The following is a 25829-nucleotide window of genomic DNA, read 5'->3' on the forward strand; positions in this document are numbered from 1 at the left end:
CTGAAAATATCTAAAACCTATTTAAAATGAATCCTCTTCCAGGGTCAAAAACAAGAAAGTTTTTTTTTTTTTGTGCATGAATACACTCCTAAATATCGAGTTTTACATGAATACTCTTCTAAATTAATATTTGTATGTATGTCCAAGTAAAATACTTGTTTTTCTATTATCCTTTTTTTATTTTTCTTTTTGCATATATACCCATGCTATCTAACGACGCTAAAAAATTAACAATTTTAAATTAAAATGATAAAAATATCCTTAATGGGTAGACATGCAAATAGATCGCAATCTCGATAGTAGGAGAAGAAGACAGGAACAATAGCATAATTTTAAATTTTTATTTTATTTTTAATTTACATAAATGTAATTTTTCTTAACACCATTAGAACAACCGTTATATTAGGGGCATTTGTATACTAACAAAGTTTTACCAGAGTATACATGCGAATATCAATTTTGGAAGAATGCTCAAGCAAAATTTGATATTTAGAAGCATATCCATAAAAAAAAATCAAAAAAAAAGAAAGAGCTCGGGAGCGCTGAGGTCATCTGATAATCAGACGGTTGTGATGCACCCCGGTATCACAGGAAGCGCTGTTCTCCTCATTGCTATTTTTTCCATTGTTGGCGCGAGAGAGGATAGAACACTCAACCTTAGGATCAACTCTTAAGAGGATACGAGACAAACTGCGACACAGCCAGATGATGGAATTATTATGCTGAAAATATTTAAAACCTATTTAAAACGATCTGCTTCCGAGGGACCAAAAAAGAAAGAGGTCAGGGGCGCTGAGGTCATCTGATAATCCGACAGTCGTGATGCTCCCGGCATCACTGGATGCGCTTCGTCCTCATTGCTCTTTTTTCCGCTAATGGGGTGAGAGAGGATCAAACACTCGACCTTAGGATGACTTTTAAGAAGAGGTGGGAACAACTACGCCGCGACCGGATGATCAAATTTGTATGCTGAAAATATCTAAAACCTATTTAAAACGAATCCTCTTCCAGGGACAAAAGCAAGAAAGTTTTTTTTTTGTGTGTGTGCATGAATACCATCCGAAATATCGGGTTTTACATGAATACACCTCTAAATTAATATTTGTATGTATATCCTAGTAAAATACTTGTTTTGCTATTTATCCTTTTTTTATTTTTGTTTTTGGATATATACTCGTGCTATCTAACGATGCAAAAAAATTAACGATTTTAAATTAAAATGACTAAAATATTCTTAATGGGTAGACATGCAAATAGATCGCAATCTCGATAGCAGAAGAAGAAGACAAGAATAAAAGCATAATTTTAAATTTTTATTTTATTTTTAATTAATATAAATATAATTTTTCTTAACACCGTTGGAACAACCGTTATATTAGGGACATTTGTACAATAACAATGTTTTATGAGAGTACACATGCACATATCAATTTTAGAAGGATACTCATGCAAAATTCGATATTTAGAAGCATATCAATAAAAAAAAAATCTAAGAAAAGAAAGAGCTCAGGAGCGCTGAGGTCATCTGATAATCAGAAGGTTGTGATGCACCCCGGCATCACAGGAAGCGCCATTCTCCTCATAGCTCTTTTTTCCACTGTTGTTGCGGGAGAGGATCGAACACTCGACCTCAGGATCAACTCTTAAGAGGATACGAGACAAACTGCGGCACAACCAGATGATGGAATTAGTATGCTGAAAATATTTAAAACCTATTTAAAACGAATCCTCTTCCAAGGGACCAAAAAAGAAAGAGCTTAGGGGCACTGAGGTCATCCGATAATCTGACGGTCGTGATGCTCGCGGCATCACTGAATGCGCTGTCGTCCTCATTGCTCCTTTTTCCACTAATGGGGTGAGAGAGGATCGAACAGTCGACCTTAGGATGACTTTTAAGAAGAGGTGGGACCAACTACGCCGCGACCGGATGACGAAATTTGTATGCTGAAAATATCTAAAGCCTATTTAAAACGAATCCTCTTCCAGGGACAAAAACAAGAAAGTTTTTTTTTTGTGCGCATGAATACCCTCCTGAATATCGAGTTTTACATGAATACTCTCCTAAAGTAGTATTTGTATGTATATCCTAGTAAAATACTAGTTTTGCTATTTATCCTTTTTTTTATTTTTGTTTTTGCATATATACCCATTCTATCTAACGACGCTAAAAAATTAGACAAACTGCGACACAGCCAGATGATGGAATTAGTATGCTGAAAATATTTAAAATCTATTTAAAATGAATCCTCTTCCAACGGACCAAAAAAGAAAGAGCTCAGGGGAGCTGAGGTCATCCGATATTCAGACGATCGTGATGCTCCCGGCATCACAGGATGCGTTGTTGTCCTCATTGCTCTTTTTTCCACTGATGGGGTGAGAGAGGATCGAACACTCGACCTTAGGACGACTTTTAAGAAGAGGGTGGGACCAACTGCGCTGCGACCGGATGATGAAATTTGTATGCCGAAAATATCTAAAACCTATTTAAAACGAATCCTCTTCCAGGGACAAAAACAGGAAAGTTTTTTTTTGTGTGTGTGCATGAATACCCTCCTAAATATCGAGTTTTACATGCATACCCTTCTAAATTAATATTTGCACGTATATCCTAGTAAAATAATTATTTTGCTATTTATCTTTTTTTTTATTTTTGTATATATAACTGTTACGGGGGAACTTAGCCACCATGCCCCACGTGACCGGCACGCGCGCCCAGGAAGACTACGGCTGCCCCTTGATCCAGCAATCCGACCTCGGGTCGGATATCTTCGGCTCCGCAGCCCGACCCCGAGTCGGCTGCCCCTTGATCCAGCAATCCGACCTCGGGTCGGATATCTTCGGCTCCGCAGCCCGACCCCGAGTCGGCTGCCCCTTGATCCAGCAATCCGACCCCGAGTCGGCAATCTCTCGACAACAACAGACTGTTCCTCTGAGGCACGCCGCGGCCCCCTGCTCCACTACTCCCTGCAACGGCCGTATCCGGCGCTGCCCCACGATCCCCTGTAACAGCCGTACAAAGCGGAGCTCCACTATGCCCTGCCATGGCTGTACCCAGCGCTGCCCCACGACGCCCTGTAACGGCCATGTCAGTGGCAGCCCCATCGTGCCACACGATGACGAATCCTCGGAAAAACCCCCCAGCCTGATATATATGAGGCTGGGGGGGAAGGGGGAGGGTAAGATATATCTTCCAGAGTATCATCTCACCTGCTACCTTCTCCTTCTCCTTCTCCTTCTCCTTCGATCTCCTCTGACTTGATCGTCGGAGGGCCCCCACTACCCCGGTGGTGGTGCGAGGCTTGCTTGCAGGTTTCACGGCGGAGGGCGGAGCGCAACCAAAGCAACTCAAAGGGAACTCCGTTCACACCGCTGTGCCAATCGTTCTCGGTTTGGACCACCAGCAACAGTTGGCGCTAGAGGAAGGGCCGGATCTCAGAGCGATCGTAATGGCACGGCGAGGTGGTCGTGGAGCTTCCAATGCTTCTGGTCGCGGGGCCTCTCGCGCCTCCGGCCGGGAGGCCGCTGCATCTCCAACACACTCTCAGCAACACTCCACCACCCCACCGCCCATTCAGACGGTCGAAGCCGCCCAGTTCGACCAGCTAGCCCAGCAGGTTCGCACCCTCGCGGAGGCGGTGCAGAATCTGCAGGGTGCGATGTCCCGGGCGCCGCAGCGGGCTCAGGAGCCACTGCTCCCTGAGCGCTCGCCTGTCCTCCTCAACCCGCGCTCCTTCCTCTCCCATGGGGAGGAGCGCCGGCGCGAGGAGGATTCTCGAGCACGGTCTATTCTGCCGGGACCTTCCCATCGGAGCTGCGCGGGGTACGAGAGGCGGGCCCGGGCGCGTTCCCAGACCCCCCAGTCCTCGAGGAACCCGCGCTCCAGTCGGTCCCCCACTCGCCGCTCCTTGTCTCCCACCCACCGGTCGCGCTCCCTGGACCGGCGGGTGGACGATCTCCACCGACAACTCCAGGTCCTGAAGGGCCATTCCAAAGATTCCTTCGCCGACTTAGAGATCTCCTCTCAGCCGGCGCTTGCCTCGAGGATCCTGCGGACCCCGAATCCCCCGGGGTTCAAAATGCCGGCGATCGAGCCCTATGACGGGGCGGCAGACCCGCGGGATCACGTCGAGAGTTTCAGGACCCTTATGCTCCTCCACGGAGCATCAGATCCCCTTCTCTGCAAGGCCTTCCTGGCAACCCTCCGTGGCCCGGCGAGGGCGTGGTTCGCCGGGCTGGAGGCTGACTCAATCCGGTCTTTCGACCAGTTCACTCGCCTCTTCATCACTCATTTCGCCGTCAGTAGCCGGCGGCGACTGGTCTCCGACTCCCTCTTTGACGTCCGGCAAAACGAGGGAGAAAGCCTACGGGATTATCTTACCCGCTTCAACAGGGCTACGCTGGAGGTCCGGAACCTGAGTCAGGAGGTAGCTCTTTCAGCCCTGAAGCGTGGCTTCCGGAAGGGCAGGCTCACCTTCTCCCTGGACAAATGCCTGCCGCGGAGCTTCCCAGAGCTGTTGTCCCGGGCGAACCAGTATGCGGACGCCGAGGAGGCGGCCGCCCACCGGAGCAAGGAGGCTGCCGAGATCCCTCCAAAGCTTGGGAAGAAAAGGCGGAAAGAGGCACGCCAGAGGAGGAGCCCGACGCCCCAGCGTCGGCGCAGAAGCCCGTCGCCGGCGAAGAACCACGGCGCCCCACGCCCTCGTTCTCCGCCCCGACGTTTCAACCGGTACACCCCTCTCCTAACTCCCCGGGCCCAGATCCTTATGGAGATCAAGGGGCGGGAGGACCTCCCGGCCCCGAGACAGATACGAAGGATCCCTGGAAAGAGGCCCTCCCGGGCGTACTGTGAGTACCACCGAGACCACGGCCACGACACAGAGGACTGCTTCCAGCTTCGGGACGAGATCGAGGCTCTTATCCGTCGGGGGCGTCTCGGTCGATATGTGAGCGACCGACGTCCCCCCGCAGACCCGCGTCCGGCCGACCCGGCTTCTCCGGAGCCTCGGGAGCAGAATCGACCCGTTGCGGGCGTGATCCACACTATCACTGGGGGCTGCTCTCGGCCCGTGAGGAACGCAGGGGGCTCGACGGAAGCCTCAGGGACGGCCGTCGTAAAGAGGCAGAGGGTCGGCAATGTAATCACCTTTTCTGATGAGGATGTAAAGGGGGTTCAGACTCCCCACGATGACGCCATGGTGATCTCCCTCACTATGGCAAACTATGATGTAAGGCGTGTTCTTGTGGATAGTGGAAGCTTAGCTGATATTTTGTTTTACAAGGCCTTCCAAAAGATGAGCTTGTCCAGACAGTTGTTGCACAAAATGTCCACCCCCCTCGTAGGATTCACCGGTGACGCTGTCCCGGCGGAAGGTGTCGTTGAGCTGCCTGTGACTGCGGGCGTCGCACCTGCAGAAGCCACGGTGCGACTCGGGTTCTTGGTCGTCCGTGTTCCCTCGGCCTACAACGCTATCCTCGGGCGACCCGGGCTGAACGCCCTTCGCGCGGTGGTCTCCACGTACCACTTGCTCATGCGGTTCCCCACGGCGGTCGGGATCGGAGAGGTCCGAGGTGACCAACCGACCGCATGGCAATGTTTTCTAGCAACCCTCAAAGGGAAGAAGCCCGTGGAAGCCCTAAGCGTCGAGTCCCTTGATGCCAGAGACGAGGTGGCCTTGCGGCAGGGGGAGCCGGCCGAGGGTGTGGTCGAAGTCCCCCTCGAGGAAGGCCGCCCCGACCGGGCGGTCCGGGTCGGCGCCAATCTCGATCCGGGAGCTCGGGCCCGGTTGGTGGAATTCCTCCGAGCCAATACCGATGTATTTGCCTGGTCGGCGGCCGATGTACCTGGGATCGACCCGGAGGTCATTTCTCACGCCCTCAACGTCGACCCGACCCACCGACCAATAAAGCAGAAGAAGAGACACTGTGCCCCGGATCGGATCCGGGTGGTCGACCAGGAGGTAGACAAGCTCTTGGAGGCAGGATTCATAAGGGAGGTAAGCTACCCCGAGTGGCTGGCAAATGTTGTACTTGTCCGGAAGGCGAGCGGGAAGTGGAGGATGTGCGTCGACTATACCGACCTGAACAAGGCGTGCCCTAAGGATAGCTTTCCACTTCCGCGAATAGACCAACTGGTCGACGCGACTTCCGGATATCAGCTGCTGTCTTTCATGGACGCCTTCTCCGGTTACAACCAGATAATGATGGCCCCACAGGACGAGGAGAAAACTGCCTTTATAACAGACCGGGGGCTGTACTGCTACAAGGTAATGCCCTTCGGTCTGAAGAATGCTGGCGCCACTTACCAGCGCCTCGTCAACAAAATCTTCAAAGAGCAAATCGGCCGGAACATGGAGGTGTACGTGGACGATATGCTGGTGAAGAGCCGCCATGCAGACCAGCACATCGCGGATTTGGAGGAGACTTTCACCACCTTGCGGAAGTTTTGCATGAAGCTGAACCCAGCGAAGTGCGCCTTCGGCGCTTCGGCCGGGAGGTTCCTCGGTTTCATTGTCAACCAGCGGGGTATCGAAGCCAACCCGGACAAAATCAAGGCCATCCAAGGTATGTCCCCTCCGACCAAAGTAAAGGAGGTTCAGGAGCTCGCTGGAAGGGTCGCCGCGCTTGGACGATTTGTGGCAAAATCGGCCGAACGCTGCCAACCATTCTTCAAGGTGTTAAAACGCCCGAAAGACTTCCTCTGGACGGCCGAATGTCAAGCAGCATTCGACCAGCTCAAGGAATACCTGGCGTCTCCTCCCCTACTGTCCAAGCCGCAAGAAGGGGAGATGCTCTACCTCTATCTGGCGGTCTCCCCAACCGCGGTCAGTGCGGTGCTGGTTCGGGAAGAGGCAAAGCTCCAGAAGCCCGTGTACTACATCAGCCGGGTCCTACGGGATGCCGAGACGCGGTATACGAAGGCTGAGAAGATCGCCTTCGCGCTGCTGACCGCGACCAGGAGACTCCGCCCCTATTTCCAGGCCCATTCTGTCACCCTCTTAACTGATCAACCACTACGACAGATCCTCAGCAACCCCGAGAATGCGGGACGGCTGGTGAAGTGGGCAATAGAACTCGGTGAGTTCGACACCCGCTACCAGCCTCGACCCGCCATCAAGGCCCAGGTGCTCGCGGATTTTCTCGCTGAGTGCACGGTGCAGGAGGCGGAACCTAGACCGCCGGAAACGCCCAGCCTCGACCTCCCGACCTGGACGCTTCACATCGATGGGTCGTCGAACCCCGAGGGTGGAGGAGCCGGGCTGGTCCTTACCAGTCCTGATGGAGTGATAGCCGAGTATGCCTTGAGATTTGGATTTCCAGTAACCAACAACGAGGCGGAGTACGAGGCCCTAGTCACGGGACTCAAACTCACCAGGGAGCTCGGCATCCGGCGTTTGAAGGTCTTCACCGACTCCCAGCTGGTGGTCGGGCAGGTCCGTGGGGAGTTCGAGGCCCGGAGCCCGACCATGCAGAACTACGTCCGGAAGGTGCAAGCACTCATTCTCGATCTCGGCAGTGTCGACATCCAGCAGGTCCCCAGAAGCGAAAATGCTAGGGCCGACAGGTTGTCCCACTTGGTGAGCGCAGAGGCGCACAACTTGTCGAGGGCAATCTACCTGGAGACCCTGGAGGCCCCGAGCATCGGCGAGGCTGGAGCGGTGATGGCGATTGATCCGGAGCCGTCTTGGATGGACCCGCTCGTCGCCTACCTCGCCGAAGGGATCCTCCCTGAAGACGAAGATCAAGCTCGGCGACTTGTCAAGAAGTCCGCCCACTACGTACTCTATAAAGGGAGGCTGTATCGGACCTCGTTTACCGCCCCCCTCTTAAGGTGCCTCCGCCCCTCGGAGGCGGCCTACGTCCTCGGCGAAGTCTACGAGGGCGTTTGCGGATCGCACTTGGGGGCTAGGTCCTTGGCGCACAAGATCATGAGGCAAGGCTATTATTGGCCTACCTTGTTGGAGGACTCAAAGGATCATGTACGGAAATGCGACGCCTGCCAGCGCCACGCCAACATCCAGAGAGTCCCTTCTGTCCCCTTGGCACCAATCACCGCACCCTGGCCCTTCGCACAGTGGGGAATGGATATCCTCGGACCATTCCCCGTCGCTTCAGCCCAGCGAAAATTCTTGATTGTTGCAATCGACTACTTCACCAAGTGGGTGGAGGCAGAGCCGCTGGCCACTATCACGGAGGCGCAAGTCCGAAAGTTCGTGAAGAAAAACATCATTGTCCGATTTGGGGTACCCCGAGTCCTCATCTCGGATAATGGTCGACAGTTCGACAACAAGCATTTCCGTGATTTCTGCGAGGAGTTCGGGATCGAGCATCGGTTCACATCTGTGTCGCATCCCCAAACCAACGGTGAGGCCGAGGTCACAAATCGGACAATCCTCCAAGGAATTAAGGCGTGAATCGGTCGGACGGGGCAAGCTTGGGTCGAAGAACTCGAGAATGTCCTTTGGGCGTATCGGACCACGCATCGGACCCCTACCGGGGAGACACCTTTCAGCCTAACCTATGGCACGGAAGCGGTTGTTCCCGTGGAGCTCGGACTCCCCTCGCCCCGGGTGGCCGCGCACCGACCCGAGGCCAATTCGGAGCAACTCCGAGGGAACCTGGACCTCTTGGAAGAAGCAAGAGAAATGGCGCAGGTTCGGATGGCGATGTATCAGCGGAGGGTGGCCCGATATTATAACTCCAAGGTCCGACCGAAACTTTTCAGAATCGGAGATCTGGTGCTAAGGCGAGCCAAAGCATCTCAACCCGCGGAAGGTGGGAAGCTGGCGCCAAATTGGGAAGGCCCGTATAGGGTTCGCTGGGTAAACCGACCTGGCTCCTACCAGTTGGAGGCCCTAGATGGTCGAGAAATTCCGAGGAGCTGGAATTCCGCTAACCTGCGGGCGTATTACCAGTAGAACGACAAAGCCAGGAAGACAGTTCGAAAAATGTACAATTCTTTTTATTTCAATAATTCCTGGTTACAACGGTGTGTTCGTGTGATTACAAAGAATTCCCAGAGGGGAATTGGGGAGTAAAGAAAACAAGGAAGAGGTGGAGACTCCGTGGAGCTGAAGATCTGGGATCCCGAACCCTCCATCCGAAGCAGCTGCAATCCCACCGGGCGTGGGTGCTTCCCCCCGGAGGCGCCATCGACGCCTCACGAAAAAGATAAGGAGCCGCCGCAGAAGAAGTTCCCGCTGCCTCCAGAGGAACGCCACCTCCAAGGGATATTCCGGTCCTCCCCAGGAGAAGGGGAGGGAAGGAATACAAGGGAGAAGAGCGCGAGGAGGCGCGATCCCGGATGAAGCGTCTGGCGCAGAGCTCAATCGGGAGGCGGGGCTGAAAGGAGGGGGGATGTGATCCCGGATGAAACGCCTAGAGCGGAGTTCCGCCGGGGAGAACCTCCTTGTTGATCCCAGATGAAACGGCTAGTTGGCGGAAGTCGCGAGGGGCGCGCCTCCCGTTCCTCCGGCAGGGGTTTCCCAGCCACACGCCGGAGAGGAGGTCCACGATCCATGGCAACCCGAATAGCTCCGGCTTGGGAGGCTCCACCGCACCTGCACTTATATTTATAGCCAAACTGTGGCCCCCCGGTCGTTCCGATGCGGGTGGCTCCAATAAAGGCGGGCGCACCGAATCCGGAGCCGTTCCAGCTCTTGAGGCGTATCCTCCCACGATCTCCTAAGCGTCGTTCTCCTTAATTGCATTCTTCATGCAGGACACTCCGGGCGGTGTGTATCCCACGGCCCACGTATCTCCGCTCGCGCCCAGGCCGCATCCGCCTCGAAGAGCGCGCGTATCGCGGCCGCTTAACTGACACTCCTTGCAAGCAGCAACTGGCGATCCGATTTCCCAGGTAACGCCTCAATTAGCATTTAATACCCTTCTGGTGTTCCCCAGGCGACACTTGGAGAATAGGAGAAACACGATCGTAGCTGGCCACGGAGAAATCCCGTCGAGCGGCAAGCGACAGGCGCGTGGCCAACGAGCGGAATTTCCCGAGGCTCGGCCCTCGGATGTCAGGCTAACCCGATGATCATCCCGGGAGCAGACTAGCCTGAAGCCCCGACCGGTCACCTCGGCTTGCGCCAGCCTTGGCCGACCAACGAGCGGAATTTCCCGAGGCTCGGCCCTCGGATGCCAGGCTAACCCGATGATCATCCCGGGAGCAGACTAGCCTGAAGCCCCGACCGGTCGCCTCGGCTTGCGCCAGCCTTGGCCGACCAACGAGCGGAATTTCCCGAGGCTCAGCCCTCGGATGCCAGGCTAACCCGATGATCATCCCGAGAGCAGACTAGCCTGAAGCCCCGACCGGTCGCCTCGGCTTGCGCCAGCCTTGGCCGACCAACGAGCGAAATTTTCCGAGGCTCGGCCCTCGGATGCCAGGCTAACCCGATGATCATCCCGGGAGCAGACTAGCCTGAAGCCCCGACCGGTCACCTCGGCTTGCGCCAGCCTTGGCCGACCAACGAGCGGAATTTCCCGAGGCTCGGCCCTCGGATGCCAGGCTAACCCGATGATCATCCCGGGAGCAGACTAGCCTGAAGCCCCGATCGGTCACCTCGGCTTGCGCCAGCCTTGGCCGACCAACGAGCGGAATTTCCCGAGACTCGGCCCTCGGATGCCAGGCTAACCCGATGATCATCCCGGGAGCAGACTAGCCTGAAGCCCCGACCGGTCGCCTCGGCTTGCGCCAGCCTTGGCCGACCAACGAGCGGAATTTCCCGAGGCTCGGCCCTCGGATGCCAGGCTAACCCAATGATCATCCCGGAAGCAGACTAGCCTGAAGCCCCGACCGGTCGCCTCGGCTTGCGCCAGCCTTGGCCGACCAATGAGCGAAATTCCCCGAGGCTCGGCCCTCGGATGCCATGCTAACCCGATGACCATCCCGGGGGCAGACTAGCCTGAAGCCCCGACCGGTCGCCTCGGCTTGCGCCAGCCTTGGCCGACCAACGAGCGGAATTTTCTGAGGCCTAACCCTCGGATGCCTGGCCTAGCGCCGGAAGAATTTTCTGAGGCCTAATCCTCGGATGCCTGGCCTAGCGCCGGATGAATTTTCTGAGGCCTAACCCTCGGATGCCTGGCCTAGCGCCGGAAGAATTTCCTGAGGCCTAACCCTCGGATGCCTGGCCTAGCGCCGGATGAATTTCCTGAGGCCTAACCCTCGGATGCCTGGCCTAGCGCCGGAAGAATTTCCTGAGGCCTAATCCTCGGATGCCTGGCCTAGTGCCGGAAGAATTTCCTGAGGCCTAATTCTCGGATGCCTGGCCTAGCGCCGGATGAATTTCCTGAGGCCTAACCCTCGGATGCCTGGCCTAGCGCCGGAAGAATTTTCTGAGGCCTAACCCTCGGATGCCTGGCCTAGCGCCGGAAGAATTTCCTGAGGCCTAACCCTCGGATGCCTGGCCTAGCGCCGGATGAATTTCCTAAGGCCTAACCCTCGGATGCCTGGCCTAGCGCCGAAAGAATTTTCTGAGGCCTAACCCTCGGATGCCTGGCCTAGCGCCGGAAGAATTTCCTGAGGCCTAACCCTCGGATGCCTGGCCTAGCGCCGGATGAATTTCCTGAGGCCTAACCCTCGGATGCCTGGCCTAGCGCCGGAGGAACTTCAAGAGTCAGGAGTCGGCGAGGCGCTACCGAGAGTTAAAAAGAGGAAGGATGAAAGTGAAATGAGGAAACACTCTGTTTGCATTAACTTTCGTTGCACCAGGGCCGAGACCCATACAACATGGCAAAACGCCAACATACAAAGAAAAAAACAAAGAAAAGTACAGAGGGTCAGCTTGGAGGAACCCCTGGGTCGGGAACGGCGAGCACACCCGCAAGGGGTAGGGAGACAGTTGGAGAATCAGCAGGCAATGGCATCGAAGGGGAGTCGAGGAGGGAGACCCCACTCAGGTCAATTTCGGGGTATCTAGCGGACACCCTCGCCAGGCCTTCATCGAAGCCTAAGACAAAGGAGTCGGACCCCGCGTCCGACATGTCACGGATGAACTCGGCGGACTGACGATAGGCATGTACCGCCTGACGCCCGATTTTCGCGCTCTTCTCGGCCAGCGCCGCCTCCGCTCGCTCCGTAATCTGAGCTTTCGCTTCCATGACCTTCGCCACAATCCGGTCGTCCGCCTCGGAGGAGACCCTCAGCAGATCGGCCCGAGCCTCCATGTGCTTCGCCGCGGCAGCAACGCGAGCAGCCTCAGCCTCCTCCAGGCGCGAATGAAGCTCCTGGTTGCTCGCGCGGGACTCCTCCAAGGCCGATTCCAATTCGGCCAGCTTGGCTTCAAGAGATCGGGCTCGGTTGCGGGCGTTGTCGGCTGACTGCTGGGCCTTCTCCCACCTCTCCCGGAAGTCGGCAGCCTTCCGGGACTGCTCTTCGGCCCGCTCCTCCGCCTTCCTGATCTCGCCTTCGAGACCCGAGGCAACCTTGAGTTGCTCCTGAGTCTCCAACAGTTGCCTCTCGAGGGCGGCGAAGCCGAGTACCCGCTCTTCGGCCACCTGGAGCCTCGTCTCGAGGTCCCTGGTCGTCCTCCCCGCCGCAGCCTGGCCTCCCTCCTCTACAGCTTTCAGTCGGCTCTCGGCCCTCGCCAGAAGCCTCGCCTGTTCCTCGTGGCTCTCCTCCAGACGGATCATGTACTGGGCGAGCTAAGAGATAGGAAAAATGAGGGCGTCAGGCGGGGATCAATAGAGCCTATAAATGACGAAAGCGGCCAGAAGAACACTCACCGACATGAGACAGACGCAGCTGGCAGCTCCGACGTCAGGGATCCCCATCTGTCGGACCCGCCTACGGTCACTCTCCAGCAGCACCGTCTCGATGAGGTTTCGGGCGCCGGCGAAAGTGAAGGCTGACCCCGACTTCGCCCCGGAGCCGGACGGTGGTTCTGCGGCCTTACCCTTACCCATTGCTTGGGGGAGAGTCATGCTGACCGCGCTCGGGGCGGGGGCCGCTCCAGAAATCGACAGGGTCCCGCTCGGCCGGGGCCTCGGCGCGCTCCTTCTCGTATCATCCGAAGCCGACCGAGTCGAAGGCCGGGCTGGGGACCGATCGCGTCCGACCCGGCCGTCTCGGGCGCGCTCGGGTGACGCCTCCGGAAAAGCGGTAGTCTCATCACCGGAGGGCTGATACGGCGTCAACTGTCGGTCCGAGCCCGCGGCGTCCCCCTGATCGGTGGGTCCGGACCCGTCTGTCGGCGTCGGAGTCACCTGCTGGCGGGACTTCTTCGCCGGTGGGACCCCGCTCGGAGGAGTCCGTTTCTTCCTCCGGACCGCTTCCAGTAGGGACGCCCTACTGACAGCCATCGCCTTGTCCGACCGCATGACGTCGTCGATTTCTGCAAAAAGGACGAGATGGTCGGAGACTGAGAAAGATGGAAAGAAGAAACGAAAGAGGAGAAAAGAGCTAAAAAAGAAGTGGTGGCGGGCTCACGGTCGGTGGGGACCGAGCTCAGACCGACGTTCACCAAGGCATCCTCAGAAATAAGGCGGGCCACCGGGGGAAGCCGGCCCTCGGCAACCAGCCCCCTCAAGACGGCAACGCCATCGGACTCCTCCCTCGACAACCTCGATAAGCCGATCGGAGACTTCATCGGCGTCTCCCAGGTTGTCCCGATTCCCCAAGAGGGATCTACGTCAATGAAAAAGAAACGCTCCTTCCAGCCGTGAATGGAGGAAGGAGCATCCTTGACGAGGCCGCACCCTCGCCGCGCCGCGAAGCACCACCACCCTCTGTCCCGGGGGTGGCCATTCAGGCCGTAGCATTCCCAAAAGACATTCAGGGTGGCGGGAACCTCGTGCATGCGGCAGAGAACCTGGAAGGCCGTCAGGGTGCGCCATGAGTTCGGCACCAGTTGCGTCGGCGCCACTCTTAAACCCCGAAGCACCTGCACGACTAAGTCCGAGGGGGGAAAGCGGAACCCAGCCCGAAGGATGTCCTCATTGATGGCGACCTTCCCTGGAGGAGGATGGGACATCCTCTCCTCAGGCCCCGGGAGCGTAATGTTGCAGGCTTCGGGAAGGTGGTACCGGGCCACGAACCTATCTAGGTCTTCAGGGACCAGCTCCGACTGAATGCGGTCCGCCCTTACTTCGTCCATCCCTAATGGCCAGTGAACCTACGGTCAGGACGGGGTCAAGAGGGGGGAAGGCACCGGAACGACTGGAGTACACTAACACGAAAGGAAAAAGTACGGAGAGCCCTAAATTGAAGAGTGGGGCAACTCACCGGAAAGAAAGGAAGAACGGCTCCGAGAGCGTCAAAGGAGGAGCGAACGAACAGTTCGGCGGCAATGGCAGCGGCACAAGGGAGAAACTTGAAGATGCCTGTGAAGAGAAAGGCGGACGGGGGAGGGCCCCCGATTAAATAGGCGGAAAGGCGGGTGACGCCTCGGTGACGCCAGAGGACGCCTGGCTGCCGAAAGTTTGTTCACGCCCCAAAGGCGAATCGACGCCATTAAGGAAGGATGTCCGCCGAAATCCGCAGACCGCCAGATCAGCGACAACTGCCATACGCCATAAAGAAGGCGGGAAGCTCGGAGCGCGCGCGCCTTTCCGAGGGATGGCGGCAATCTCGAAGCATCACTCCCTTCACCCGTTCCCCTCCTGGTTCCAGGCTCGGGAGTGGGGGGCTACTGTTACGGGGGAACTTAGCCACCATGCCCCACGTGACCGGCACGCGCGCCCAGGAAGACTACGGCTGCCCCTTGATCCAGCAATCCGACCTCGGGTCGGATATCTTCGGCTCCGCAGCCCGACCCCGAGTCGGCTGCCCCTTGATCCAGCAATCCGACCTCGGGTCGGATATCTTCGGCTCTGCAGCCCGACCCCGAGTCGGCTGCCCCTTGATCCAGCAATCCGACCTCGGGTCGGATATCTTCGGCTCCGCAGCCCGACCCCGAGTCGGCTGCCCCTTGATCCAGCAATCCGACCTCGGGTCGGATATCTTCGGCTCCGCAGCCCGACCCCGAGTCGGCTGCCCCTTGATCCAGCAATCCGACCCCGAGTCGGCAATCTCTCGACAACAACAGACTGTTCCTCTGAGGCACGCCGCGGCCCCCTGCTCCACTACTCCCTGCAACGGCCGTATCCGGCGCTGCCCCACGATCCCCTGTAACAGCCGTACAAAGCGGAGCTCCACTATGCCCTGCCATGGCTGTACCCAGCGCTGCCCCACGACGCCCTGTAACGGCCATGTCAGTGGCAGCCCCATCGTGCCACACGATGACGAATCCCCGGAAAAACCCCCCAGCCTGATATATATGAGGCTGGGGGGGAAGGGGGAGGGTAAGATATATCTTCCAGAGTATCATCTCACCTGCTACCTTCTCCTTCTCCTTCTCCTTCGATCTCCTCTGACTTGATCGTCGGAGGGCCCCCACTACCCCGGTGGTGGTGCGAGGCTTGCTTGCAGGTTTCACGGCGGAGGGCGGAGCGCAACCAAAGCAACTCAAAGGGAACCACGTTCACACCGCTGTGCCAATCGTTCTCGGTTTGGACCACCAGCAACAATAACCATGCAATCTAACGATGCTAAAAAATTAACGATTTAAAATTAAAATGACTAAAATATCCTTAATGGGTAGACATGCAAATATATTGCTATCTCGATAGCAGGAGAAGAAGACAGGAATAATAGCATAATTTTAAATTTTTATTTTTTTAATTAATATAAATAAAAATTTTCTTAACACTGTTAGAACAACCGATATATTAGGAGCATTTGTACAATAACAAAGTTTTACGAGAGTACACATGCACATATCAATTTTAGAAGGATACTCATGCAAAATTCGATATTTAGAAGCATATCCATAAAAAAAAATCTAAGAAAAGAAAGAGCTCAGGAGCGCTGAGGTCATCTGATAATCAGAAGGTTGTGATGCACCCCGGCATCACAGGAAGCGCCATTCTCCTTATTGCTCTTTTTTCCACTGTTGTTGCGGGAGAGGATCGAACGCTCGACCTCAGGATCAACTCTTAAGAGGATACGAGACAAACTGCGGCACAACCAGATGATGGAATTAGTATACTAAAAATATTTAAAACCTATTTAAAACAAATCCTCTTCCAAGGGACCAAAAAAGAAAGAGCTCAGGGGTGCTGAGGTCATCCGATAGTCAGACGGTCGTGATGCTCCCGGCATCACTGGATGCGCTGTCGTCCTCATTGCTCTTTTTTCCACTAATGGGGTGAGAGAGGATCGAACACCCGACCTTAGGATGACTTTTAAGAAGAGGTGGGACCAACTACGCCGCGACCGGATGACGAAATTTGTATGCTGAAAATATCTAAAACCTATTTAAAACGAATCCTCTTCCATGGACAAAAACAAGAAAGTTTTTTTTTTTTTGTGCGCATGAATACCCTCCTGAATATCGAGTTTTACATGAATATTGATGAGAGCACAAAAGTGCAATGGTCAGACCATTTTAATTAGCATTATAATTAATAATTAATAATAAAATTAACTAATTAATGTTGTATTTGTGTTTGAGTACAAATAATCCAAAAGACCCAATAACATTGGGTTTGAGCCCAATGCCCGGCAGCCCAAGCTCGGGTCAAGCCAGCATTCCAACGCGTCCTAATCCTCCACGCCATTAGCAATGTCCCAAGGATCTCGCGATCAGCTCAGACGGGTCTCCAGCTCCTAGTCCACCCTTACAGCACCAACTTGATTATGCCAGGCCGTCCGCGTCTCAGCGCATCCCCACCACGCATGCACCTTCCAAATGGGCATCTTCATCTTCAACCTCCAATCCCATGAACAAAAGCTGAAATTACTATTTATTTCCAAAATTTCTAGCTAAAATCACTGTTCATATAAACAGTGTTACGTAAAATCACTGTTCATATGAATAGTGTTACGTAAAACACTGTTCATAAAAACACTGTTCATATGAACAGTGTTTCGGAAATGTTCTTTTCTGATCACTGTTCTTCTTCCTCCCAGCAGCCTCTTTCGCCCGTTCCAGCCGCGTCCGAGCTGCCCGGATCCTGCGTCCGAGTATCCCGCAGTGCCCTTCAGCCTCCCATGTCCATTTTGAGTCGTGATCTCGCTTCCAATCCGGCGTCCACGAAGCTCCAAGTGATCCCGCATCCAGCCATCGTCTGGAACCACCGCTTCTTCTACATCCATCCCAGGCGTCCGTATGAAGCTCCTTCCCAAATCAGCATATCACACATCGCGGCCAGCTCGTCCCCAACGCGTCTCCAGCCTCTCAACCGCATGCCAACCGTGATCACAGCTCCATCCCAGCGTCTCTTCCGCGTCTCCTTCCTTACGCGATCAAAATCCCAGCTCTTCCATGCCATGAACGTCCCAGCCGGCACCCAAAGAAGGGAAGAGCACCCCAGCATCCCTCCTCCTCCGCGATTCACCCCAGCTCCTCCTCAGCCCGCGTTCTTCACGCGGTGAACATCCCGTGATCAGCTCCTTCCTCTTCAGCGCATTCCTAGTTTCCGGATCAGCGTCTCCTCCGTGATCAAGTCTCCCGTGATGCATGCAGAGATCCAGCCCGTCCCAGCCTCCTCTGGCCATCCACGTGTGTCTCGCATTCATCCTTCCGCATCCCGGACGACCCTCCTCCCCGATTCCAGCAATCCCGCGCCCATCAAGCATGCTGTGATCAAGCGGCCGTCCTCTTCTTTCCCCATTTCAAAAATCCTCCCGAGATCTCGCACCCGTTCCATGCTCGGGTGATCTATAAAAAGGGGAGAATGAGAGGGGAGAAAGAGGAGGGTGGGAGCTAGGAAGGCGATGAGCTCTCGGCGAGTGGCCAGCGGGTCCAAGGGGGGCTCTCGGTTGAGGCCAAGAAACAGGGGAAGGCCCTGTTTGTGAGAAAAAGAAAAAAAGAAACAGAGCATGGCTCTGTTTCGGGTTGAAAAGAAAGAATAAAAAATTAGGGAAGGAAGAAAGGGGAGTTTTCTTATTTTTCTTTTTTGGTTTTTATGTTTTATTTTGTAGAAGGAGGAAGCACTAGGCTTCCAAACTTTATTTTATTTCTTTTGTAATTATCCTTTTTATGCAATCAGTACATTTATTTTCATGCAATCCTTGTTCCAGGTTCAAGTTAATTTCTACTTTTTTTTTATGCAACTTTTAATCCTTCTTTGATGCAATACATTAAATTTTCTTTTATGCAATTTATGTTCCAGGCTTCAATCTTCCTAAGCACTGTTTTCATCCATGCCAAAGTTTTCCTTTGAATAGTTAAATATTTTATTAAATTTATAAATGCTCATCTATTCCAAGTATTTGTATTTTCGTTATTTTCAAATGGAAAACATTCTCTAATAGACTAGAGAATCATTCAACATTCTCAAAATAATGTTTTTCTTTTATCATTCAAAAATTGATTTTGAATCCGAGTGAATGTTCTAATTTTTATGCAACTCCAATCGCCTCCCTATGGATCGACCTCTTACAACCGCTATTCTTCGAGTAGAAAAGGTAAGAGTAGAAATTAAATTTAACTTTTGTTCGTCGGTTCTAACAACGATCTGTCTAGCATATTTTTAGGTAGACAGGAATAGGACGAACAAATACTCTTCTGAAGTAATATTTGTATGTATATCCTCGTAAAATACTTGGTTTGCTATTTATCCTTTTTTTTTATTTTTGTTTTTGCATATATACCCAGGCTATCTAACGACGCTAAAAAATTAATGATTTTAAATTAAAATGACAAAAATATCCTTAATGGATAGATATGCAAATAGATCGCAATCTCAATAGTAGAAGAAGAAGACAGGAACAGTAGCATAATTTTAAATTTTTATTTTATTTTTAATTAATATAAATATAATTTTTTTAACACCGTTACAACAACCGTTATATTAGGAGCATTTGTACAATAACAAAGTTTTACGAGTGTATACATGCAAATATTAATTTTGGAAGGATACTCATGCAAAATTCGATATTTTGAAGCATATCCATAAAAAAAAACTAAGAAAAGAAAGAGCTCAGGAGCGCTGAGGTCATCTGATAATCAGACGGTTGTGATGCACCCCAGCATCACAGGAAGCGTTGTTCTCCTCATTGCTCTTTTTTCCATTGTTGGCGCGAGAGAGGATCGAACACTCGACCTCAGAATCAACTCTTAAAAGGATACGAGACAAACTGCGACACAGCCAGATGATGGAATTAGTATGCTGAAAATATTTAAAACCCATTTGAAACGAATCCTCTTCCAAGGGACCAAAAAAGAAAGAGCTCAGGGACGCTGAGGTCATCCGACAATCAGACAATCGTGATGCTCCCGGCACCACAGGATGCGCTGTCGTCCTCACTGCTTTTTTTTTCCACTGATGGGGTGAGAGAGAATCGAACACTTGACCTTTGGATGATATTTAAGAAGAGTTGGGACCAACTACGCCACGACCGGATGATGAAATTTGTATGCTGAAAATATCTAAAACCTATTTAAAACGAATCCTCTTCCAGGGACAAAAACAAGAAAGTTTTTTTTTTGTGTGTGCATGAATACCCTCCTAAATATCGAGTTTTACATGAATACACTTCTAAATTAATATTTGTATGTATATCCTAGTAAAATATTTGTTTTGCTATTTATCCATTTTTTATTTTTGTTTTTGCATATATGCCCATGCTATCTAACGATGCGAAAAAATTAATAATTTTAAATTAAAATGACTAAAATATTCTTAATGGGTAGACATGCAAATAGATCGCAATCTCGATAGAAGGAGAAGAGGACAAGAACAATAGCATAATTTTAAATTTTTATTTTATTTTTAATTAATATAAATATATTTTTCTTAACACCATTAGAACAACCGTTATATTAGGGGCATTTGTACAATAACAAAGTTTTAAAAGAGTATACATACAAATACCAATTTTAGAAGGATACTCATGCAAAATTCGATATTTAGAAGCATATCCATAAAAAAAATCTAAGAAAAGAAAGAACTCAGGAGCGCTGAGCTCATCTGATAATCAGACGGTTGTGATGCACCCCGGCATCATAGGAAGCACTGTTCTCCTCAATGCTCATTTTTCCATTGTTGGCGCGAGAGGGGATCGAACCCTCGACCTCAGTATCAACTCTTAAGAGGATACGAGACAAACTGCGACACTGCCAGATGATGGAATTAGTATGCTGAAAATATTTAAAACCTATTTAAAACGAATCCTCTTCCAAGGGACTAAAAAAGAAAGGGATCTGGGGCGCTGAGGTCATCCAATAATCAGACAGTCGTGATGCTCCCGGCATCACAGGATGCGCTGTCGTCCTCATTGCTCTTTTTTCCACTGATGGGGTGAGAGAGGATCGAACACTCGACCTTAGGATGACTTTTAAGAAGAGGTGGGAACAACTACGCCGCGACCGGATGATGAAATTTGTATACTGAAAATATCTAAAACCTATTTAAAATGAATCCTCTTCCAGGGTCAAAAACAAGAAAGTTTTTTTTTTTTGTGCATGAATACACTCCTAAATATCGAGTTTTACATGAATACTCTTCTAAATTAATATTTGTATGTATGTCCAAGTAAAATACTTGTTTTTCTATTATCCTTTTTTTATTTTTCTTTTTGCATATATACCCATGCTATCTAACGACACTAAAAAATTAACAATTTTAAATTAAAATGATAAAAATATCCTTAATGGGTAGACATGCAAATAGATCGCAATCTCGATAGTTGGAGAAAAAGACAGGAACAATAGCATAATTTTAAATTTTTATTTTATTTTTAATTTACATAAATGTAATTTTTCTTAACACCATTAGAACAACCGTTATATTAGGGGCATTTGTATACTAACAAAGTTTTACCAGAGTATACATGCGAATATCAATTTTGGAAGAATGCACATGCAAAATTCGATATTTAGAAGCATATCCATAAAAAAAAATCTAAAAAAAAGAAAGAGCTCGGGAGCGCTGAGGTCATCTGATAATCAGACGGTTGTGATGCACCCCGGCATCACAGGAAGCGTTGTTCTCCTCATTGCTATTTTTTCCATTGTTGGCGCGAGAGAGGATAGAACACTCGACCTGAGGATCAACTCTTAAGAGGATACGAGACAAACTGCGACACAGCCAGATCATGGAATTAGTCTGCTGAAAATATTTAAAACCTATTTAAAACGAATCCTCTTCCAAGGGACCAAAAAAGAAAGAGCTTAGGGGCGCTGAGTCATCCGATAATCAGACGGTCGTGATGCTCGCGACATCACAGGATGCGCTCCGTCCTCATTGCTCTTTTTTCTGCTAATGGGGTGAGAGAGGATCGAACACTCGACATTAGGATGACTTTTAAGAAGAGGTGGGAACAACTATGCCGCGACCAGATGATGAAATTTGTATGCTGAAAATATCTAAAACCTATTTAAAATGAATCCTCTTTCGGGGACAAAAGCAAGAATTTTTTTTTTTTGCGCATGAATACCCTCCGAAATATCGAGTTTTACATGAATACACCTCTAAATTAATATTTGTATGTATATCCTAGTAAAATACTTGTTTTACTATTTATCCTTTTTTTTATTTTTGTTTTTGGATATATACCCATGCTATCTAACGATGCTAAAAAATTTAGGATTTTAAATTAAAATGACTAAAATATCCTTAATGTGTAGACATGCAAATAGATCGCAATCTCGATAGCAGAAGAAGAAGACAGGAATAAAAGCATAATTTTAAATTTTTATTTTATTTTTAATTAATATAAATTTAATTTTTTTAACACTGTTGGAACAACCATTATATTAGGAACATTTGTACAATAACAATGTTTTACTAAAGTACACATGAACATATCAATTTTAGAAGGATACTCATGCAAAATTCGATATTTAGAAGCATATCCATAAAAAAAATCTAATAAAGGGAAGAGCTCAAGAGCGCTGAGGTCATCTGATAATCAGACGGTTGTGATGCACCCCGGCATCAAAGGAAGCGCCATTCTCCTCATTGCTCTTTTTTCCACTGTTGTTGCGAGAGAGGATCGAACACTCGACCTCAGGATCAACTCTTAAGAGGATACGAGACAAACTGCGACACAACCAGATGATGGAATTAGTATGCTGAAAATATTTAAAATCTATTTAAAACGAATCCTCTTCCAAGGGACCAAAAGGAAAGAGCTCAGGGGCGGCAGAAATCATCCGATAATCAGACGGTCGTGATGCTCCCGGCATCACAGGATGCGCTGTCGTCCTCATTGCTCTTTTTTGCACTAATGGGGTGAGAGAGGATCGAACACTCGACCTTAGGATGACTTTTAAGAAGAGGTGGGACCAACTACGCTGCGACCGGATGATGAAATTTGTATGCTGAAAATATCTAAAACCTATTTAAAACGAATCCTCTTCCAAGGACAAAAACAAGAAAGTTTTTTTTTTTTTGCGCCCATGAATACCCTCCTAAATATCGAGTTTTACATGAATACTCTTCTAAACTAATATTTGTATGTATATCCTAGTAAAATACTTGTTTTGTTATTTATCCTTTTTTTATTTTTGTTTTTGCATATATACCCATGCTATCTAACGACGCTAAAAAATTAGGCAAACTGCGACACAGCCAGATGATGGAATTAGTATGCTAAAAATATTTAAAACCTATTTAAAACGAATCCTCTTCCAACGGACCAAAAAAGAAAGAGCTCAGGGGCGCTGAGGTCATCCGATATTCAGACAGTCGTGATGCTCTCGGCATCACAGGATGCGCTGTTGTCCTCATTGCTCTTTTTTCCACTGTTGGGGTGAGAGAGGATCGAACACTCGACCTTAGGACGACTTTTAAGAAGAGGGTGGGACAAACTACGCCGCGACCGGATGACGAAATTTGTATGCCGAAAATATCTAAAACCTATTTAAAATGAATCCTCTTCCAAGGACAAGAACAAGAAAGTTTTTTTTTTGTGTGTGCATGAATACCCTCCTAAATATCGAGTTTTACATGCATACCCTTCTAAATTAATATTTGTGCGTATATCCTAGTAAAATAATTATTTTACTATTTATCTTTTTTTTTGTTTTTGTATATATAACCATGCAATCTAACGATGCTAAAAAATTAACAATTTTAAATTAAAATGACTAAAATATCCTTAATGGGTAGACATGCAAATATATCGCTATCTCGATCGCATGAGAAGAAGACGGGAATAATAGCATAATTTTAAATTTTTATTTTTTTAATTAATATAAATAAAAATTTTCTTAACACTATTAGAACAACCGATATATTAGGGGCATTTGTACAATAACAAAGTTTTATGAGAGTATACATGCAAATATCAATTTTGGAGGGATACTCATGCAAAATTCGATATTTAGAAGCATATCCATAAATATATATATATAAGAAAAGAAAGAGCTCAGGAGCGCTGAGGTCATCTGATAATCAGACGGTTGTGATGCACCCCAGCATCACAGGAAGCGTTGTTCTCCTCATTGTTCTTTTTTCCGCTGTAGGCGCGAGAGAGGATAGAACACTCGACCTTAGGATCAACTCTTAAGAGGATACGAGACAAACTGCGACACAGCCAGATGATGGAATTATTATGCTGAAAATATTTAAAACCTATTTAAGACGATCCGCTTCCGAGGGACCAAAAAAGAAAGAGGTCAGGGGCGCTAAGGTCATCTGATAATCCGACAGTCGTGATGCTCCCGGCATCACTGGATGCGCTTCGTCCTCATTGCTCTTTTTTCCGCTAATGGGGTGAGAGAGGATCGAACACTCGACCTTAGGATGACTTTTAAGAAGAGGTGGGAACAACTACGCCGCGACCGGATGATGAAATTTGTATGCTGAAAATATCTAAAACCTATTTAAAACGAATCCTCTTCCGGGGACAAATGCAAGAAAGTTTTTTTTTTTTGTGTGTGCATGAATACCCTCCGAAATATCGAGTTTTACATGAATACACCTCTAAATTAATATTTGTATGTATATCCTAGTAAAATACTTGTTTTGCTATTTATCTTTTTTTTTATTTTTGTTTTTGGATATATACCCATGCTATCTAACCATGCAAAAAAATTAACGATTTTAAATTAAAATGATTAAAATATCCTCAATGTGTAGACATACAAATAGATCGCAATCTCGATAGCAGAAGAAGAAGAGAGGAAGAAAAGCATAATTTTAAATTTTTATTTTATTTTTAATTAATATAAATATAATTTTTCTTAACACCGTTGGAACAACCATTATATTAGTGATATTTGTACAATAACAATGTTTTACGAGAGTACACATGCACATATCAATTTTAGAAGGATACTCATGCAAAATTCGATATTTAGAAGCATATCCATAAAAAAAAATCTAAGAAAAGAAAGAGCTCAGGAGCGCTGAGGTCATCTGATAATCAGACGGTTGTGATGCACCCTGGCATCACAGGAAGCACCATTCTCCTCATTGCTCTTTTTTCCAATATTGTTGCGAGAGAGGATCGAACACTCGACCTCAGGATCAACTCTTAAGAGGATACGAGACAAACTGCGACACAACCAGATGATGGAATTAGTATGCTGAAAATATTTAAAACCTATTTAGAACGAATCCTCTTCCAAGGGGCCAAAAAAGAAAGAGCTCAGGGGCGCTGAGGTCATCCGATAATCAGACGGTCGTGATGCTCCCGGCATCACAGGATGCGCCGTCGTCCTCATTGCTCTTTTTTCCACCAATAGGGTGAGAGAGGATCGAACACTCGACCTTAGGATGACTTTTAACAAGAGGTGGGACCAACTACGCCGCGACCGGATGATGAACTTTGTATGCTGAAAATATCTAAAACCTATTTAAAACGAATCCCCTTCCAGGGACAAAAACAAGAAATTTTTTTTTGGTGCGCATGAATACCCTCCTGAATATCGAGTTTTACATGAATACTCTTCTAAAGTAATATTTGTATGTATATCCTAGTAAAATACTTGGTTTGCTATTTATCCTTTTTTTATTTTTGTTTTTGCATATATACCCATGCTATCTAACGACGCTAAAAAATTAATGATTTTAAATTAAAATGACAAAAATATCCTTAATGGATAGATATACAAATAGATCGCAATCTCGATAGTAGGAGAAGAAGACAGGAACAATAGCATAATTTTAAATTTTTATTTTATTTTTAATTAATATAAATATAATTTTTTTAACACCGTTACAGCAACCGTTATATTAGGGGCATTTGTACAATAACAAAGTTTTACGAGTGTATACATGCAAATATCAATTTTGGAAGGATGCTCATGCAAAATTCGATATTTAGAAGCATATTCATAAAAAAAAACTAAGAAAAGAAAGAGCTCAGGAGCACTGAGGTCATCTGATAATCAGACGGTTGTGATGCACCCCGGCATCACAGGAAGCGCTGTTCTCCTCATTGCTCTTTTTTCCATTGTTGGTGCGAGAGAGGATCGAACACTCGACCTCAGATCTTAAAAGGATACGAGACAAACTGCGACACAGCCGGATGATGTAAAACTAGATATTTAGGAAGGTATTCATGCGCACAAAAAAAAAACTTTCTTATTTTTGTCCCTGAAAGAGGATTCGTTTTAAATAGGTTTTAGATATTTTCAGCATACAAATTTTGTCATCCGGTCGCGGTGTAGGTGGTCCCACCTCTTCTTAAAAGTCATCCTAAGGTCGAGTGTTCGATCCTCTCTCACCCCATTAGTGGAAAAAAGAGCAATGAGGACGACAGTGCATCCTATGATGCTGGGAGCATCACGACCGTCTGATTATCGGATAACCTCAGCGCCCCTGAGCTCTTTCTTTTTTCGTCCCTTGGAAGAGGATTCGTTTTAAATAGGTTTTAAATATTTTCAGCACACTAA

At 49.1% G+C, this 25829-nt stretch overlaps 15 non-coding genes across 15 annotated transcripts; 1 reads left to right on the forward strand and 14 right to left on the reverse strand.

Annotated features, from left to right (window-relative positions):
- Nucleotides 1-529: 529 nt before the first annotated feature.
- Nucleotides 530-615, reverse strand: LOC120112637. The gene has a single exon (XR_005514211.1). It is a non-coding gene; the product is annotated as a small nucleolar RNA snoR114 (small nucleolar RNA).
- Nucleotides 616-1502: 887 nt separating this feature from the next.
- Nucleotides 1503-1588, reverse strand: LOC113463670. Its single transcript, XR_003388346.2, has one exon. It is a non-coding gene; the product is annotated as a small nucleolar RNA snoR114 (small nucleolar RNA).
- Nucleotides 1589-2271: 683 nt separating this feature from the next.
- Nucleotides 2272-2356, reverse strand: LOC120112660. Its single transcript, XR_005514235.1, has one exon. It is a non-coding gene; the product is annotated as a small nucleolar RNA snoR114 (small nucleolar RNA).
- A 13475-nt stretch (nt 2357-15831) lies between these two features.
- On the reverse strand, nt 15832-15917 carry LOC120112623. Its single transcript, XR_005514196.1, has one exon. It is a non-coding gene; the product is annotated as a small nucleolar RNA snoR114 (small nucleolar RNA).
- Nucleotides 15918-16082: 165 nt separating this feature from the next.
- Nucleotides 16083-16167, reverse strand: LOC113461951. Its single transcript, XR_003384205.1, has one exon. It is a non-coding gene; the product is annotated as a small nucleolar RNA snoR114 (small nucleolar RNA).
- Nucleotides 16168-18959: 2792 nt separating this feature from the next.
- Nucleotides 18960-19045, reverse strand: LOC120112618. The gene has a single exon (XR_005514191.1). It is a non-coding gene; the product is annotated as a small nucleolar RNA snoR114 (small nucleolar RNA).
- Nucleotides 19046-19930: 885 nt separating this feature from the next.
- Nucleotides 19931-20016, reverse strand: LOC120112630. Its single transcript, XR_005514203.1, has one exon. It is a non-coding gene; the product is annotated as a small nucleolar RNA snoR114 (small nucleolar RNA).
- Nucleotides 20017-20900: 884 nt separating this feature from the next.
- Nucleotides 20901-20986, reverse strand: LOC120112642. The gene has a single exon (XR_005514217.1). It is a non-coding gene; the product is annotated as a small nucleolar RNA snoR114 (small nucleolar RNA).
- Nucleotides 20987-21865: 879 nt separating this feature from the next.
- LOC113461181 lies at nt 21866-21951 on the reverse strand. The gene has a single exon (XR_003383289.1). It is a non-coding gene; the product is annotated as a small nucleolar RNA snoR114 (small nucleolar RNA).
- Nucleotides 21952-22115: 164 nt separating this feature from the next.
- On the reverse strand, nt 22116-22201 carry LOC120112636. Its single transcript, XR_005514210.1, has one exon. It is a non-coding gene; the product is annotated as a small nucleolar RNA snoR114 (small nucleolar RNA).
- Nucleotides 22202-23352: 1151 nt separating this feature from the next.
- On the reverse strand, nt 23353-23438 carry LOC113461681. The gene has a single exon (XR_003383972.1). It is a non-coding gene; the product is annotated as a small nucleolar RNA snoR114 (small nucleolar RNA).
- An 887-nt stretch (nt 23439-24325) lies between these two features.
- Nucleotides 24326-24411, reverse strand: LOC120112615. Its single transcript, XR_005514188.1, has one exon. It is a non-coding gene; the product is annotated as a small nucleolar RNA snoR114 (small nucleolar RNA).
- A 165-nt stretch (nt 24412-24576) lies between these two features.
- LOC120112646 lies at nt 24577-24661 on the reverse strand. Its single transcript, XR_005514221.1, has one exon. It is a non-coding gene; the product is annotated as a small nucleolar RNA snoR114 (small nucleolar RNA).
- A 631-nt stretch (nt 24662-25292) lies between these two features.
- LOC120112616 lies at nt 25293-25378 on the reverse strand. Its single transcript, XR_005514189.1, has one exon. It is a non-coding gene; the product is annotated as a small nucleolar RNA snoR114 (small nucleolar RNA).
- Nucleotides 25379-25678: 300 nt separating this feature from the next.
- Nucleotides 25679-25763, forward strand: LOC120112657. Its single transcript, XR_005514232.1, has one exon. It is a non-coding gene; the product is annotated as a small nucleolar RNA snoR114 (small nucleolar RNA).
- Nucleotides 25764-25829: the final 66 nt, after the last annotated feature.

Source organism: Phoenix dactylifera, chromosome 11 (assembly GCF_009389715.1).
Source record: "Phoenix dactylifera cultivar Barhee BC4 chromosome 11, palm_55x_up_171113_PBpolish2nd_filt_p, whole genome shotgun sequence".
In the NCBI taxonomy this organism is placed as follows: Eukaryota; Viridiplantae; Streptophyta; class Magnoliopsida; order Arecales; family Arecaceae; genus Phoenix; species Phoenix dactylifera.